The 15,026-nt window shown below is 39.1% G+C and overlaps 1 pseudogene; it reads right to left on the bottom strand.

The window, feature by feature from the left end:
• Positions 1-12,772: 12,772 nt before the first annotated feature.
• Positions 12,773-14,639, bottom strand: LOC102484885 (clathrin interactor 1 pseudogene; annotated as a pseudogene).
• Positions 14,640-15,026: the final 387 nt, after the last annotated feature.

The following is a 15,026-nucleotide window of genomic DNA, read 5'->3' as shown; positions in this document are numbered from 1 at the left end:
CTCGCATATTATTCTCAAATTTTTGGTCCATTTTCTCAGTCTTCATGGTGGATTTTTCTAGGCCAGCCATTTTCTCTTCTACATTTGAGATTCTATTTTCTGTATGATCTAGTCTGCTTTTAATACTTTCAAGGGAGATTTTGACTTCTTGTATTATAGCCTTCATCTCTAACAGTTCCATCTGATTCTTTTGTAAAGTGTGAAATTCCTCTTTTAGATCTTGCATGAATTTCCTCACCTCCTGGAACTCTTCAACTCCTTTCTCCTTCCTCTTCAGCAGTTCCTTGTCTCTCTTCTCTTCCATCTCTGTTAGCTTTGCCATTATGAATGTTCTGAATTCTTTATCAGACATTTCCATGATTTCCATTGAACTGTGATGAAGAGGAGAGGAGCTATCCTTTTCCCTTGTGGGAGAGGTATTTTCCTGCTTCCCCATATTTCTTGTAGTCCTGCAGCGATTCCTAGTCATCTGGTGGATGGTCGATTTCTTTCCAAACTTGGAAGTTCAATCACGTGAGTTTTGTATGCTGGAGTCCCAGTTATCAGTGGGGCATCTTCCTTTCTCCCAAAATGGCTAGATCGCAGGAGCCATGGAGCTGTCTGTCTCTTGAAGAAGGCCTTTTCTGTCAAGAATATTCCTTTTATCTTAAAAAAATTCATCGCTTGGACCAGCAGATGGTATAATGGTTATATCACTGGACTCCCATGTAGTTGACCATGGTTAGAGTTCTGGACCTGGCTAGGCCAGGCATGTGTGTGTGCATGCCCAAAATCCTGAGAGGAGGATGGAGAAGGAATTGCAGCATGGCCATCCCTGTTGGATGGTGATTTCTCACTTTCTGTTTCTCTCTCTCTCTCTCTCTGACTTTCCAGCAAGTGCATGAGCTTTATAGCAAAAATCTCTCCAAAAAAAATCACTTTAATTTTTGTCAAACTGATTGAACAGAAGTATTTAGTTATATGGTTCAGTGCCATTCAAGGTTGTGACTGTGCATGTCATTCAGGAGAAGTGGAATCAGCTGGACCCTACACAGAAGACTATACAGAGATATAATACTAGAGAACTATACTCATGTATATATATATTCCCCCTATTTCTCACCATCTGCCATTTCCCACCCTCCTCCCACACTATCTCAGGTGTCTACATTTGTTTTCCATTCCTTTTTTCCCCCATATTTTATTGATACACAAAATTTATTAAATAATCTAACTACTTTCAATAGCAAATTCAGCTGGTATGTACATATCTGTGAATACATGTCTGACTTCAGGTGTGAAACTCTGAGTAGAATGAATATATTATAAGGTAGCACCTAGCTGATGCTATTTAGTAATAGGTATATTTTAATATATTTTTTATTTTCAAGAATTGAAGTTTTAACTTTAATAAATCAAAGAAATGCTAAGGAAATTTGCTTAAAACTTAAAGCCAAGAAACAGGTTAGGATTCTGTTCAAATAGTACATACATGAACCTATCAGCAGCTCAACACAAGACAAAAATCCTTAAAACCAGAAAAAAAAGGCTAGAAGGAAATCAGCAATGTTTTAGTCACAAGTCATACAATGCTGTTTCACCAGTTCAGTCTCATGTACTTAATGTATCTCCTCATGTATCTTCTGTTGTGGTTCGATCTTTCCAATTAAGTTCTGGGATATAATATTCAACTCTGGACTTGTCCCTATGATTAAGGTGGCCATTTTCTTAGTTTTTGAATTCTTATTTCTGTGTGTCTGTATTTAATTTTCCTGGTACAACACTCTCTTGAGAACTTCCTAGAGATCTTGTCTGGTGTTGGTAAATTGTTTAAGGTTTTGTTTATCTGAGAATGTTCTTGTCTTTTCTTCCCATATGAAGGATACCCTTCCTGGGTACAGTATTCTTGGTTGAAATTGCTTTGCCCTTAACACTTTGAATATATTTTCCCATTCTTTCCTCGTTCGCATTGTTTCCAATGACAGGACCGCTATTAGCCTGATAGGATATCCTTTATAGGTAACTTTTGGTCAATCTGGCTATAATGTGTCTTGGAGAAGATATTCTTGGGTTGACTCTATGTGGGGTCCTTTGTATTCCTTGGGAATTGATCTTTGAATGCCTCTCTAGGTTTGGAAAGTTTTCTTGCAGGATTTCATAGAATAGATTATCAATGCCCTTATGAGTCTCTTCACCTTCTGGGATACCAATTATCCAGATGTTTGGACGTTTTATGGTATCTAGTGTTTCTCGTATATTATTCTCATTTTGAGGGCAATTTTCTCAGTTTTCATGGTGGACTTTTCTAGGTCAGCAATTCTATCTTCTACATCTGAGATTCTATTTTCTGTATGATATAGTCTGCTTTTAATACTTTCAAGGGAGATTTGATTTCCTGTATTATAGCCTTCATCTCTAACAGGTCCTTTTGATTCTTTCTTATAGTGTTTATTTCCTCTTTTAGATCTTGCAAGAATTTCCTCACCTCCTGGATCCCATCAGCTCCTTTCTCCTGCCTCTTCTGCAGTTCATTGTGTCTCTTCTCTTCCATCTCTGTTAGCTTTGTCATTATGAATATTAAAAATTCTTTATCAGTCATTTCCATGAGTTTCATTATACTGTCTGAGGATGAAGAGAAGTTATTCTTTTCTCTTGGAGGAGAGGTTTTTCATGCTTTTCCATATTTCTTGTGATTCTGTGGTGATTTCTGGTCATCTGATGGATGTTCCATTTCTTCCTAGTTCTTGAAGTTCAATTTGAGCGTTCAGAGCTGTGCAGAAGAAGTTGATCTGCAATCTGTCTTCTGTTCCGTTTTCACTCTTTGTGCATCATATTCAGTGGAAATACAGGAATATTCTGACCCTAATTGTATTCAGGTGTTTTGATACTGTTCACTTGGACCTTTCTAGACACTGAGTGCATAGAGGCTGAGCAGCAAATGAAGAAAGATAAAGAAAATAGGAAAATACTTATAGAGGAAAGAACAGGAAAAAAAAATAAAATGAAAAAGAAGAAAGAAAAGAAAACAAAAAACCATAAGATTATAATTTTAAAAAGCAAAAACAGAAAAGTAGGCAGTGCACATGTGCACTGAGCTGAATCAATATTTCAAAAGTGAAGTTTGGTATCCATCTCAGGATGGGCCTGGCCTGGGTTTGTGCCTTTCCTAAATGAAGTGGAGAAAGGTACCAATTAGCACAATAAAAGGGAGCATGAGAGCCCACAGAATACTTTACCTTAAAAAAAATTAAAAGAAAAATGTAGACACAAGACAGAGAAAGACAGAGAAAAACAGAGAGAAAGAGACAGAGGTATCCCTACCCAGTAGAAATGTGTCTGGAGGTTGACGTTTCAGCAGAAAATCTTCATTTTTGGTCAAGGAAAGCAATATTTCATAGCTGAAGTTCATTATTCATCTCAGGATGGGCCTGGTCTGTGTTTGTGCCTTTCCTAAATGAAGTGGGGAAAGGCACCAATTAGCACAATAAAGGAAAGGCTTGAGAGCCCAGAGAATACTTTAAAAAAAATTAAAAGCCACAGGGAGACACAATGAGACAGAGATACAAAGAGAAACAAAGAGAAAGAGACAGAGGTATCACCATCCACTATAAATGAGTCTGGAGGGGCAAGTCTCACCAGGAAATTTTCATTTTTGGTCAAGGAAAGCAATATTTCACAGCTGAATTTCGGTATCCCTCTCAGGATGGTCCTGGCCTAGGTTTTTACCTTTCCCATATAAATGAGTCTGGAGGGGGACATCTCAGCAGAAAATCTTTATTTTTGGTTAGGAAAGCAATATTTCACAGCTGAAGTCAGTGTCCATTTCAGGATCACTCTGATGTCAATTCTAATCCTTTATGAATTATTCCATCATAAAAGTTCCTTTGGTGTATGGAATCCTGATACCAATACCTTGCTATCATTTCAATATCGCTCCTCCAAAATTCAGGTGTTGAAACTTAATAATTAGTGCACACCCAGCAAAAAGTCAAAATTCATGTGCATCTGAGGTGGGCCTAGTCCTGCCCCTTTAACCTGAAAGCCTCTGTCCCAAACCTCTGCTTATAGCCCAATATCCAGTGAAAAGCCAGAATCCATGTGCATCTGAGGTGGGCCTAGCCCTTTCCCTTTTACCAAAAAACCTCTGCCCCAAAACTCTCCTTCTAGCCCAACACCCAGAGAAAAGCCAGGTAGGGTGGTCTCTGTCTAATTTCTGTCTCTGTCTCTCTTGCTCTTTCTCCCTATCTCTCAAAATTTTTCTCTTTCATATATATATATATATATATACATATATATATATGTAAAATATATATGTTTTTGTTTTTTAACATAAAATCATCATTCCACAAAGATTATCTTCACATTAAACTTGCACAGCAGCAAAATAAAATTTTTAAAAATCAAACATAAAACTAAGCCACATATCAGAGAACAATATACAATAGAGATTTGAATTTTCAAAGGCATTTGAAAATCTTTCCATAAATAACATTTACAATTCTAGTGTTCTGTCTTTCAAGGTGTCTGAAGCTTCACAGTGCTAGAATTGGTTTTGATCAGAACACATGCAAAAATGTACAACATAATAATCCATATTAATGACACAGAAAAAGCACACCAGTTATTTGTCATCCCAGCATGGTTGGTCATGCCACTCTATGTTCTAAAAACAAACAACCCCCTAAATCCAGGTCCCATTCATTCTTCAATTATGCCTTAAATCACTCTGCTCCATTATATTCATACAGTCACTGTTTGTACTCTTCACCACAACTTTTAGGTTGATGTCACTCCCTGCCTAGTGGCTGTCAGGACTGGGGGACCATCCCTCTCCCGACTCACCTTCTTCCGGATATCTTCATCATTTGGTCCAGGAGAAGCATAGAACTTGAATGCAGCCTGGCGGAATTCAGGAGTATATTTTTTAAAATCTATAGATACTGTCTCTGTCTCTGACCTCTCCTTTCTCTTGCTATTTTCAGAATCTATGTTCATCTGATGTGGGCTTAACCCTGCCCCTTTTGCATAGCATTCTAGTGCAGCAGACAGTTCTCATTTTTTCACTTAAATTTTTTTGGTTTTCATTTGTTTGTTTTGTCTTTTTTTTTTCTTTTTCCCTTTTTTTCCTTTCTTTTACTTGACTTTCTCACCTTACTTCTCACCTTCCACACATTGAGTGTCTAGTAGGCAGGTCTAGGTGCACAGTAGTGAAACATCTGAATACTTTATCCCTGCAGCTCAACCCTGTGCCCCTATTCCCTTGAGACTATGAGGTCTTTATAATATCCAGTTCCATTGACAAAAGTGCAGGCTGCTTGGTGTATATTGGGGAAACAGAACTGCAGAAATATTGCAAGCCATCTCCTTCCACACAGTTCTAACCCCAAGAAAGTAGGAATATTAACATGTAATCCATCAGATGACCAGAAACCACCACCACAGAGGCACAAGAAATATGGGAAATCAAGATAATATATTTCCCCCAAGGGGAAAGAACAGCCCTTCATCATCCACAGACAGTACAATGGAACTCGTGGAAATGTCAGATAAAGAATTTAGGATATTCATAGTGACAAAGCTAACAAAGATGCAAGAGAGACAATGAACTCCAGAAAATGCAGGAGAAAAGAAACAAGGTCCAGGAGGTGAAGAAGTTCTTCCACAATCTGAAACAGGGAATACACACCATAAAAAATAATCAAATGGAGCTGATAGAGATTAAGGCAGATAATACAGGAAATCAAAACCTACCTTGAAAGTATTAAAAGCAAATTAGATCATGCAGAAGATCAAATCTCAGATGTAGAAGATAGAACCTCTGACCTAGAAAAATTCACCAAAAAGACAAAAAATAACCCCCCAAAAATGAGAATATCCAGACCCAAGAAATACAAAGGAACCCATATAGAATCAATCTAAGAATATCTTCTCCAAGGCACATCACAGCTAGATTGACCAAAACCACAGCTAGAGACAAGATACTGAAATTTGCAAGAGAGAAACATCAAGTTATTTTTAAAGGATATCCCATCAGGCTAACATTGAACCTCTAATCAGAAACAATGCAAGTAAGGAAAGAATCGGAAAATATACTTCAAGTGTTAAGTGAAAAACAATTTCAATCAAGAATACTATATCCGGCAAGATTATCCTTCATATGGGAAGAAAACTCTGAAACATTCTCATAAACAAAACCTGACATAATTTATCAACACCAGACCAGCTCTTTGAGAAGTTCTGAAGGGAGTGCTATACCAGGAAATAAAGTCAGGCAGAAATAAAAGAACACAAAATGACCAAGAAAAAGGCCAACTTAATGGTAGGAACAAGTTCAGAAATATCAATAATAATGTTGAATGGTAACTTCCAGGATGTGAAAGGAAAGATCAGATCACAGTAATACTACAAATTCAACAAAAGAGACTATATTATAAGATTGAACTGGTGAAATAGAATTCTATGATTTTTGTCTAAAACATTACTAATTTTCTTTGTCTTCCAGATTTAAGAATTTTGGTTTTCTTTTGAGTTGTTGATAGGTTTAGCAATTTGTTATTTTTTTTTTTAGTTGCAAAAATTTTCTCCCTTCCTGACCCCTTTGCAATTGGAAAATATTTGTGTACATTCTTGTTTTATGGCAGAATGGTTATTTGCATAAGTTCAATAATATAATAGTATCTGTTGTCTTGCATCAAAAATTGAATTCTTATGGGGTTTTGTGCAAATAACAGACCAAATTGAGATTAACCTAATTTTTTTTTTGCAAATATGTTAGTTTATACCTTTCTTTAGTAAAAGAGGGAATGGAGAGAGAAAAAGAAAATGTTTCAGGAGAAAATTACAGTGCACTTGTCACTAGATTATAGTTTTGCCCATACTTTAATATCTTTTACATATTAATAAAATGTGAAAAAAATTAGTATGGAAGGGAGGGAGAGGAAAGGGGAAGGAAAAAATGGGTAAAAGTATGCTCAACTGACAAAAAATGAGAAACTATTTGCTGATGATAATGTATATAGTAATATACTCACCTTGACTGACATGCATGGTATTTGTGTTGGAAAAAGATATGTATACTCTAAAGACATGTGATAAAATGTAAATAAAAATAAATAAATAAATGAATGAATAAATTTTAGAAAGTTAAGAAATGTCAAAAGAAAAGAAAAGAAAAATACAGGGGAAAAAAGAAAACTTAATAATCAGTATGATAATATTAAGAGGTGGGGAGATTTAAGAGGTGACTAGGCCATGAGGGCTCCTCCCTCATGAATCATAGTAAAGCTCTTTTTTTTTCTTTTTTTGGAGAGGTTTTTTCTATAAGGTGCGTGCGCTCGCCAGAAAGACAGAGAGAGACAGAGAGACAGAAAGCGAGAAATCACCCCCTAAGGGGGGTTGGCCACGCCACAATCCCTTCTCCTTCATTCTCCTCTTGGGATCTTGGGCACACACGTACATGTGCCCAGCGTGAGTTTAAGCCACCGGGTCCGGGACTCGAACCGTGGTCGACTACATGGGAATCCAGTGACATAGCCATTACGCTAACTGCTGGTCCCAATGGTAGTAAAGCTCTTGAGAAAGAGGCTTCACACAGCATTTGGCTATTTTTATTTTCTGTCCATTCCACCATGTTAGAATATTGTTCCTCCTCTCCAGAGGATGCAGCAGCAAAAGGCCATCTTGGAAGGTGATACTGAGCCCTGCACTAGGTTTGAACCTACAGGTATCTTGATCGTGAACTCTGAGCCTCCAGAAAAGTTAGAAATAAATTTCTGTTCATTATAAATTACCCAGTCTGTAGTATTCTGTTATAACATCACAGACTAAGGGAACAACTATCAATGCATTTCTCCTCTAACCTGCTATCTGTTCCTGTGTTTACTAGCTCAACATCAATTTTACTTTACTCTGGACATCAAATTTCAATTACCAAACAACTCTTCCATCATCAGCGTCCCCTAATCTGACCTCCGTCATAGGTCTCTACTAATTCATCTACCATCAATTTCCTTCATTAGATCTTGTGTTTGATCCTATTAACTCATCCCCCCTCATTTCCCCTCTGTCCTATAATGAGAACTAATGCCTCCATTAATTCTTGCATCTCTGACACTCCAGACTGACCTCAAAAATCAATCTCTCTAAACTACTCCATCTATACTTTGAAAATACCTCCATTAACTGTTCAGGAAAAGGGAGTGTTATCAGATCTGATACAGGTCTGGCCCACTAAACAACCCTATGTTTGGATGCTCATTGTTTGGAAGCCAATACTCAAGGTACAAGTGATAGTAGAAAGGAAAGGTAGCTTTATTCAGTAAACTGGTGACCTGGGAAGATGGCAAACAAATATCAAAAAAAACATCTCCAGGAGGATCAGCAGGTGGTGTAGTAGTTATGTCATCAGACTCCCACATGGCCGACCATGGTTCGATTCCCAGATCCAGTGACTTCAAAATCATGCCAGGTATGTGTGCATGTGTGCCCAAGATCGCAGAAGGAGAATGGAGGAGAAGGGATTGCAGTGTGGCCATCCACCCTGATTTCCCACTTTCCCTCTCACTTTGTCTGTGTCTCTTTCTCTCTCCAGTGAGTACACACACCCTAAGGCAAAAACCTCTTTAAAAAAAATCTTTAAAAAAAATCATCTCCAAAGTAACAGACCAGGATAAAAAGATTTTTAAGGGGACATAGAAGATTGTGAAGGGTCTATGTGCTCCTCTCCATAGCAGTCAATCATTTTTTCCTGGCCACATGAAGGCTTGCTGACACCAAAGTTGTTATTCACAGTTGTGGTCATCTTGTCCTCAAGGCCAGCATGTTCCTGTCTTTTGTTTTCTTAGACACATTTGTTCTCCAACTGTGGTTACAAGACCTAGTTCCTATGAAGTTTCAGCAAAGCTAAAATTATTTTTTATAAATCAAACAGTTAAGTAAGGTCAGTTAACAAAAGGAAAGCAAACTATCTTTAAGGACTGGTCTATTATGACACATCTAATATGGAGTTACTTTGGTTCTTTCTTGGTTTTTTGGAGAGGTTTTTGCTATAGGGCACGTGCACTCACCAGAGAGACAGAGAGACAGAGAGACAGAGAGATAGAAAGCGAGAAATTATCCCCGTGGGGGGATGGCCACACCACAATCCCTTCTCCTCCATTTTCCTCTTGGGATCTTGGGCATGTACACACATGCGCCTGGCATTAGTTTAAGCCACCAGGTCCGGGACTCGAACTGCGGTAGGCTACATGGGAGTTCAGCAACATAGCCATTATGCTAACTGCTGGTCCCAGTTTGGTTCTTTCTTGTAGCTCAGCTACAGGGGTGGGGGAGGATCCTGGCAATTCTCCACATCACCTCAACTGTCTTCTTTCCCATCTGATATAGTGATTCTCGGACCAGGGCTTCAACTACAGATGCCAGAGGCAGAGATGTTTACTAAATGAGGAAGCAGAACTATACCTTTAAACCTTCATGCCAGAATTACCAAGGACCACATAGGATGGATTATGCCTTCACCTATTACATAAATGGGCCAAAGGTGGCTTATGTACATAAGCCTGGTTTGTTTATTTCTTTACTACATATTAACACTCAAAAGCTTCTGTGTGCCAAACACATTTTTATCCATTCAGTTATTTATGAATAGCTCAAACAAGCGGATTTCTGGCCATTTGGAGCCTGCTTACATCACATAACCCATGAAACATGAGCCTACATCTGTGGACAATAAGGTAAGCCCTGGGCCTTAAGGACCCTAAACTGTTGCTACTCTTCAGTAATCTCAGACCTGGAAATTCTGTACTTCACTGCTGAAACTTTGCACTTTCTTAGACAAATAAACCTCCTCTCTGATCATTCAGAAATCCCTTGACCTTCTCCCCTTCTGACTAACTGACCCTTGGCCATAAACTCTGTACAGCCTCCTGCCATGAGGGACATCTCCTGCATGCAAATATGTCAAAGCATTGATATCTGATAGCCCAATAAAGCTTATTGTGCTATTGTCACTTTGTGGTCATATATTTTTCCTTCATTGGCTCCCAAATCACTCAAACCCCATACAAGTGGCAATGAGGAAAAGGGGAGAATTACTGGAAATGATCATGAACTAGATAGGAGATCATCCAGTAACAGGACAATGAATTGTCAAAAACAACCCTAGACAGCCTCGATTCAAAATTTGTAATACCACTGCATCAGTTTGGCATGATTTTGTGCTACGTCCACTCTACTTCTGTAGGCTCTCCCTGCATCTCATTACCCAGATCAAACAGTGACACCAGTGTTTGAGTGAACCTATATCATCAGACATTTGGGGTCAGAGATGTTGAGCTGCCTAGAAAAGGAGGTTAGACTGTCTACCTGACTCCCAACCAGGAAGGTGCTGGATGCTGTGAGAACTGTGGGCCTGAACAGGAAAAGTGGAGGCATGCAGGCCTCTAGACTTAGAGTGTAGACTTAGAGTGGACTACCCTTTCCCATGGCAGCCTATAGCAAAGGTAGCTCCATGCATTGAGCTGGTGATTTAGGGTTCTCTGACACAAATATGTTATGTAAACAAGACTATAAGGCAGAGAGGTCAGGCTGAGGCCAGTCTCCTAAGCGCAATTGGAAGAGGTACTTTTGTAAATAGCTACCATGCCTCTGTTGTGACACTTAGATTTGCTATTACAGATGGCATAACTGTTGTTCCTTCTCACAGTGATATCAAGACCCAAAATTTGAGCTCAAGTGGTTCAAGTATTATTTAAAGTAACTAAATAAAGACAAGTTTAGGGGCAAGCAGATGGTGTAGCAGTTATATAACTGGACTCCCACATGGCCAACTACAATTTGAGTCCCAGACCTGGTGGCTTGAAAATCATGCCAGGAGCATGTGCATGTGCGCCCAAGATCTCAGAAGGACAATGAAGGGAATGCAGCATAGCCATTCTCCGTGAGAGGTGATTTCTCATTTTCACTCTCACTGTCTCTGTCTCGCTCTCTCTCTTTCTCTCCAGTGAATGCATGTCCCCTAAGACAAAAACCTTTCAAAAGGAAAAAAAAGACAAAGAAGTTTAAAGACAAGAAAGTCCTATGAAGGGACTTCAGAAGGTTGTGGAAAACGTAATTAAAGTTCAATATTACTTTTGCGCAAAAAACAATTTGCAACCTAAGCAAAGTTTTTTCATAATATGCACTTTCCATAACATTTTTTTTAGAGAGAGATTTTTGCTATAGGCTACATGCACTCACCAGAAAGAGACAGAGAGACAGAAAGTGAGAAATCACCCCCACACACACCCCAGAGGATGGCCTGATGCAGTCCTCCATTTTCTCTTGGGACTTTTTTGGGTGCACTCACATGCACGCCCAGCGTGAGTTTTAAGCTGTCAGATCCAGGACTCGAATCACAGTCGACTATGTGAGAGTCTAGCAATGTAACAATTATGCCATCTGGTGGTCCCTCCATGAACATTTTTTTAATGAACATTTTAACGTTAAGTAAAACAGAACATTATGAATACAATGGAAACAAAGTTTTATCAATTTAACAAAAACCTTTTTACATAAAGTGGAAAGTAATCATTTATTTTAAAAAATATTCCCACCTTGGGAGTGAAAACAATTAATTTTGCATTCCAGACTCTAGAATCATGATTTTCATGTGAGCTTAATGCAGAATTACAGTAGGAAAACAAAAACATTTTAATTAATTTCCTTTATTTGTCATTAAATCAATCAAATCTTTTGATTGCTAACAAGTCTCCTTTAATAAAATATAACTCCTCTCTATTGGAACCATATTGCTAATGCCATATTAAATACACTCAAAACCAAAACAAAACACTGTATAAAATCCAGAAGAGAACATTGTTGAGTTCTAACATTTATATTTAACTTAAGGTTGTAATGGATCTTTAGACATCAAAAAAATAAAAATAAATATTTTTCTCTTTGACTGTTCCTAATGTAATGACAGCTATAGGGATAAACATGGAAGAAGCCTTGCCAAGTTAATCACTGCAAATTGCAAATAATGACTGCTAAAAACAAACAAAAATACTGGGGGGTTTTCTTTCTTTTAAAGGAAACCATAGAGCAGTACTAAAAAAAAAAGTTTTTTCCTAGTTCTGCACATGATTATTATAGCATAGCAGAAGACATGGGAAAAGTCCCATAGCTATCACCAATTGCTTGAAGAGGTTCTGTTTCAATAAAAATTTGGATAGTATAATAGCAGTGTTGCTGGAATATTAGTAAAAGTACATACATTCTAGTTACCTTTGATTTAGCCATAATCACATATGTATGCCTTTTGGGAAAAAAATATATTTTTTTATTAAAAATTCTGATCATCCAGCTTTAATGATTTTATATATGGACTCTAGTAGTAAAAGGAACAAACCCAATTATGACAAGGCAATTCAGGGACAGAAAAATTAAGTTCCTCAGGTAAAGAAAAGTATAAAATCAAGAGATTCAAACACATTTCTTCAGCCCCATTCCAGTCTTCCCACAAATTATGAAATTAAATGGGCTCTTCAATTTATAAAGGCTTTCAATGGTCTCACCATCCCAGCTGTGGTCTATGCTCTGGGGAAAATGATTCTGACTGCCCTACCTGAGGTACTCTTGCCTGGCCTTCTGAAATACTAGATATTTTGTTATTATAAAACAGACTTTTTGGTCTTTATGTAGCTTATTTTAATTAATTGGTGAAAGAAAATGGAGTTGATTAGCATTTTCTATTCTAACATCACCTATGTGCACAGCTAAAAATTCTTCATTCAATCTGCTTCTTTACAATCTCTTATTTTCTAAAGTTGGCAAAATTTGCAAAGGCATCTTGCTTGGGGTGCACAGTTCCAGAGGTCATGGCTATGTTGGGCATGCTCATCCCCACTGTGCCTGTAAAGTCCATCCCAGCAGTTGACATCCCTAAGTTCACATTCATGCCCATCATGCTCTGGTTCATCATCAGAGTACTTCCAAGAGGGGCCATTCCCACAGTGCCAGTGATCATAGTAGGTCTGCTCATAGACATGAGTCCCCCCCCATCAAAGGGCCAGCTTGGGGCTGGACAGGAAGCATGTTTAATGGAGAACTGAGTTTCACAGCTCCAAAACTGAGTCATCACATTCATAGGCTACTGTATACTCTGTTCTTGAATCATTGTATTTAGCAATGGTTGCTGGGGTTTGGAAGGCTGAATACCAGGTAGTAAGTTGTCTAGACTGATGTTTACACTGGGGTCAGACCAAGTGGAGGGCAGGGTTTTGCTGACTGATTTCTGAACCATATCGGTATTCTGTGATCTTGACATGGCAAACCAAGCTCTACGGTATTAGTTCTCATCATAGAGAAATTCATACTTTGTGAAGATGTCATGGTTGCCTGGGGCAAGCCCATAAGATCAAATGGTCTGAAGAATTTGAGGCAGCTGGAGGTGGACCCAATGTTGGCTATGAGCCACTGATAAATTCTACAGTGGGCTGGGAGGCACTGCCAAAGAGCTCACCACTGGAAGCAGCAGGGCCCAATGGGGCTTGGTTGAAGGCATTCCAATTACCAGTTTCCATTCCCACTTGTTGCTGTTACTTGGGAAGGAAAATGGCCTGATGCAGCAGCTGAGCTAAAGTCAACAAATTCCCTGAATAAATCAGCTGATTCTCCTATTTACTGGCTGGTGCTGTCAAACAGATCAACAAGGTCACCAAATGACTTGCTGCTAGGCACTGAAGTCTTGACTGAAGACTGAGGTATATGGATTGAAGCATTCTGGCCTGGACTTGCTTTGTCCCCTGTGTAATGTGCTGCTACTCCAAGATAAATGGTTCTGGAAGGATTTGCTGTGCACTTGTGTCTGGTTGTGGTGGTCTCTGTGGCCTGTGTGATATGTATATGCTTTGTCATCACAGTTTCCTCTTCATCTTTGAATTCACCTTTGGGAGATCTGCCTCTTCTTGCTTCCTTTTGCTCATCACTGTCACTGCATCTTTCTGGACAGTTTTCTCTATCTTTCCTCTGGAACTTGCTGATGGTGTCATCAATTGTGCTTCCAGTTTTATCACTGAGTTCACCTAATTTATTGCTGAATGGAAAAGCACTCTTGTTTTTATCTCATTTGTCATCCCATTTTGATTTGGACTCAGGATCATATCTTTCGCTGTATCTGAATCCTCCAACACTGTCTGAAGAAACCCCGACATATTTGTCTTTGTTCTTCTTTTGTTCTTCATGAAGACCATCGTCATCCTGGGCAAATTGAACCAATTCCTTCACCTTTTGGTGAATGTTTATACCTTGATCCTTGCCATACTCATCTACAAAGTGGTAATTTTCCAGGGATCGTGAATCATAAATATGTTCTCTGGCACTTGTAACAATACTCTCTGAGCCATTCCTTATGAGGTAAGCTAGGTGCAGTAGTGACTTATAAACTACTCTTCTCCAGTTATTTTTATTGTCCTTAACATTTGTGACAAAAGCATGTTCATAAGTTCTAGAAACTGTTTGTACATAAATGTAGCCTTGGCAATCTCTCCCACGAGTTGCCCAGAAGGCCCCCAAGGATCATCATTCGTTGCTTCTCAAACCTTAGATTCAACCCCTGAATAATTCATAACCACATTGATGGCTTTGTCCACCAGCTCCCTCGCCTTCCACATATTCAACATCATGCCCTGTGCAGGCCGGGCTGCCACCTCTGGATCTTACTCCCCACAGACCCCAGGACACTTCCATGCTGGGGCAGGTCCAGGCCAGAATCACCACCACCGCCCGCCTCCTTGAACTCCCCCAATCGGGTCCTTCTCTTGCCACAGCCAGGGCACCACTGGTGACACATCAAGCTCCGTGACCTTTTTGAAGACCCCTGTATTCCTGCCCCACTCAGTACTCTGAAGGAGGTAGCTGTCTTGCTACAGGTTCTCCAAACCAATTGAACTAAGATGGGCCTTCCTCTGGTTGCTTCTCACCAGGACACAACCCAGAAAGATGGGAGTCCAACCTCACCTGGAGACCAGATGGAGGGGAGCATCCTAGAGAAGAAGAAGACTGGTGCC

Source organism: Tupaia chinensis, unplaced genomic scaffold (assembly GCF_000334495.1).
Source record: "Tupaia chinensis unplaced genomic scaffold, TupChi_1.0 Scaffold143782_1, whole genome shotgun sequence".
NCBI lineage: Eukaryota > Metazoa > Chordata > Mammalia > Scandentia > Tupaiidae > Tupaia > Tupaia belangeri.
Note: the sequence above shows the minus strand (reverse complement) of the source record. Positions and strands in the feature narration are given on the sequence as shown.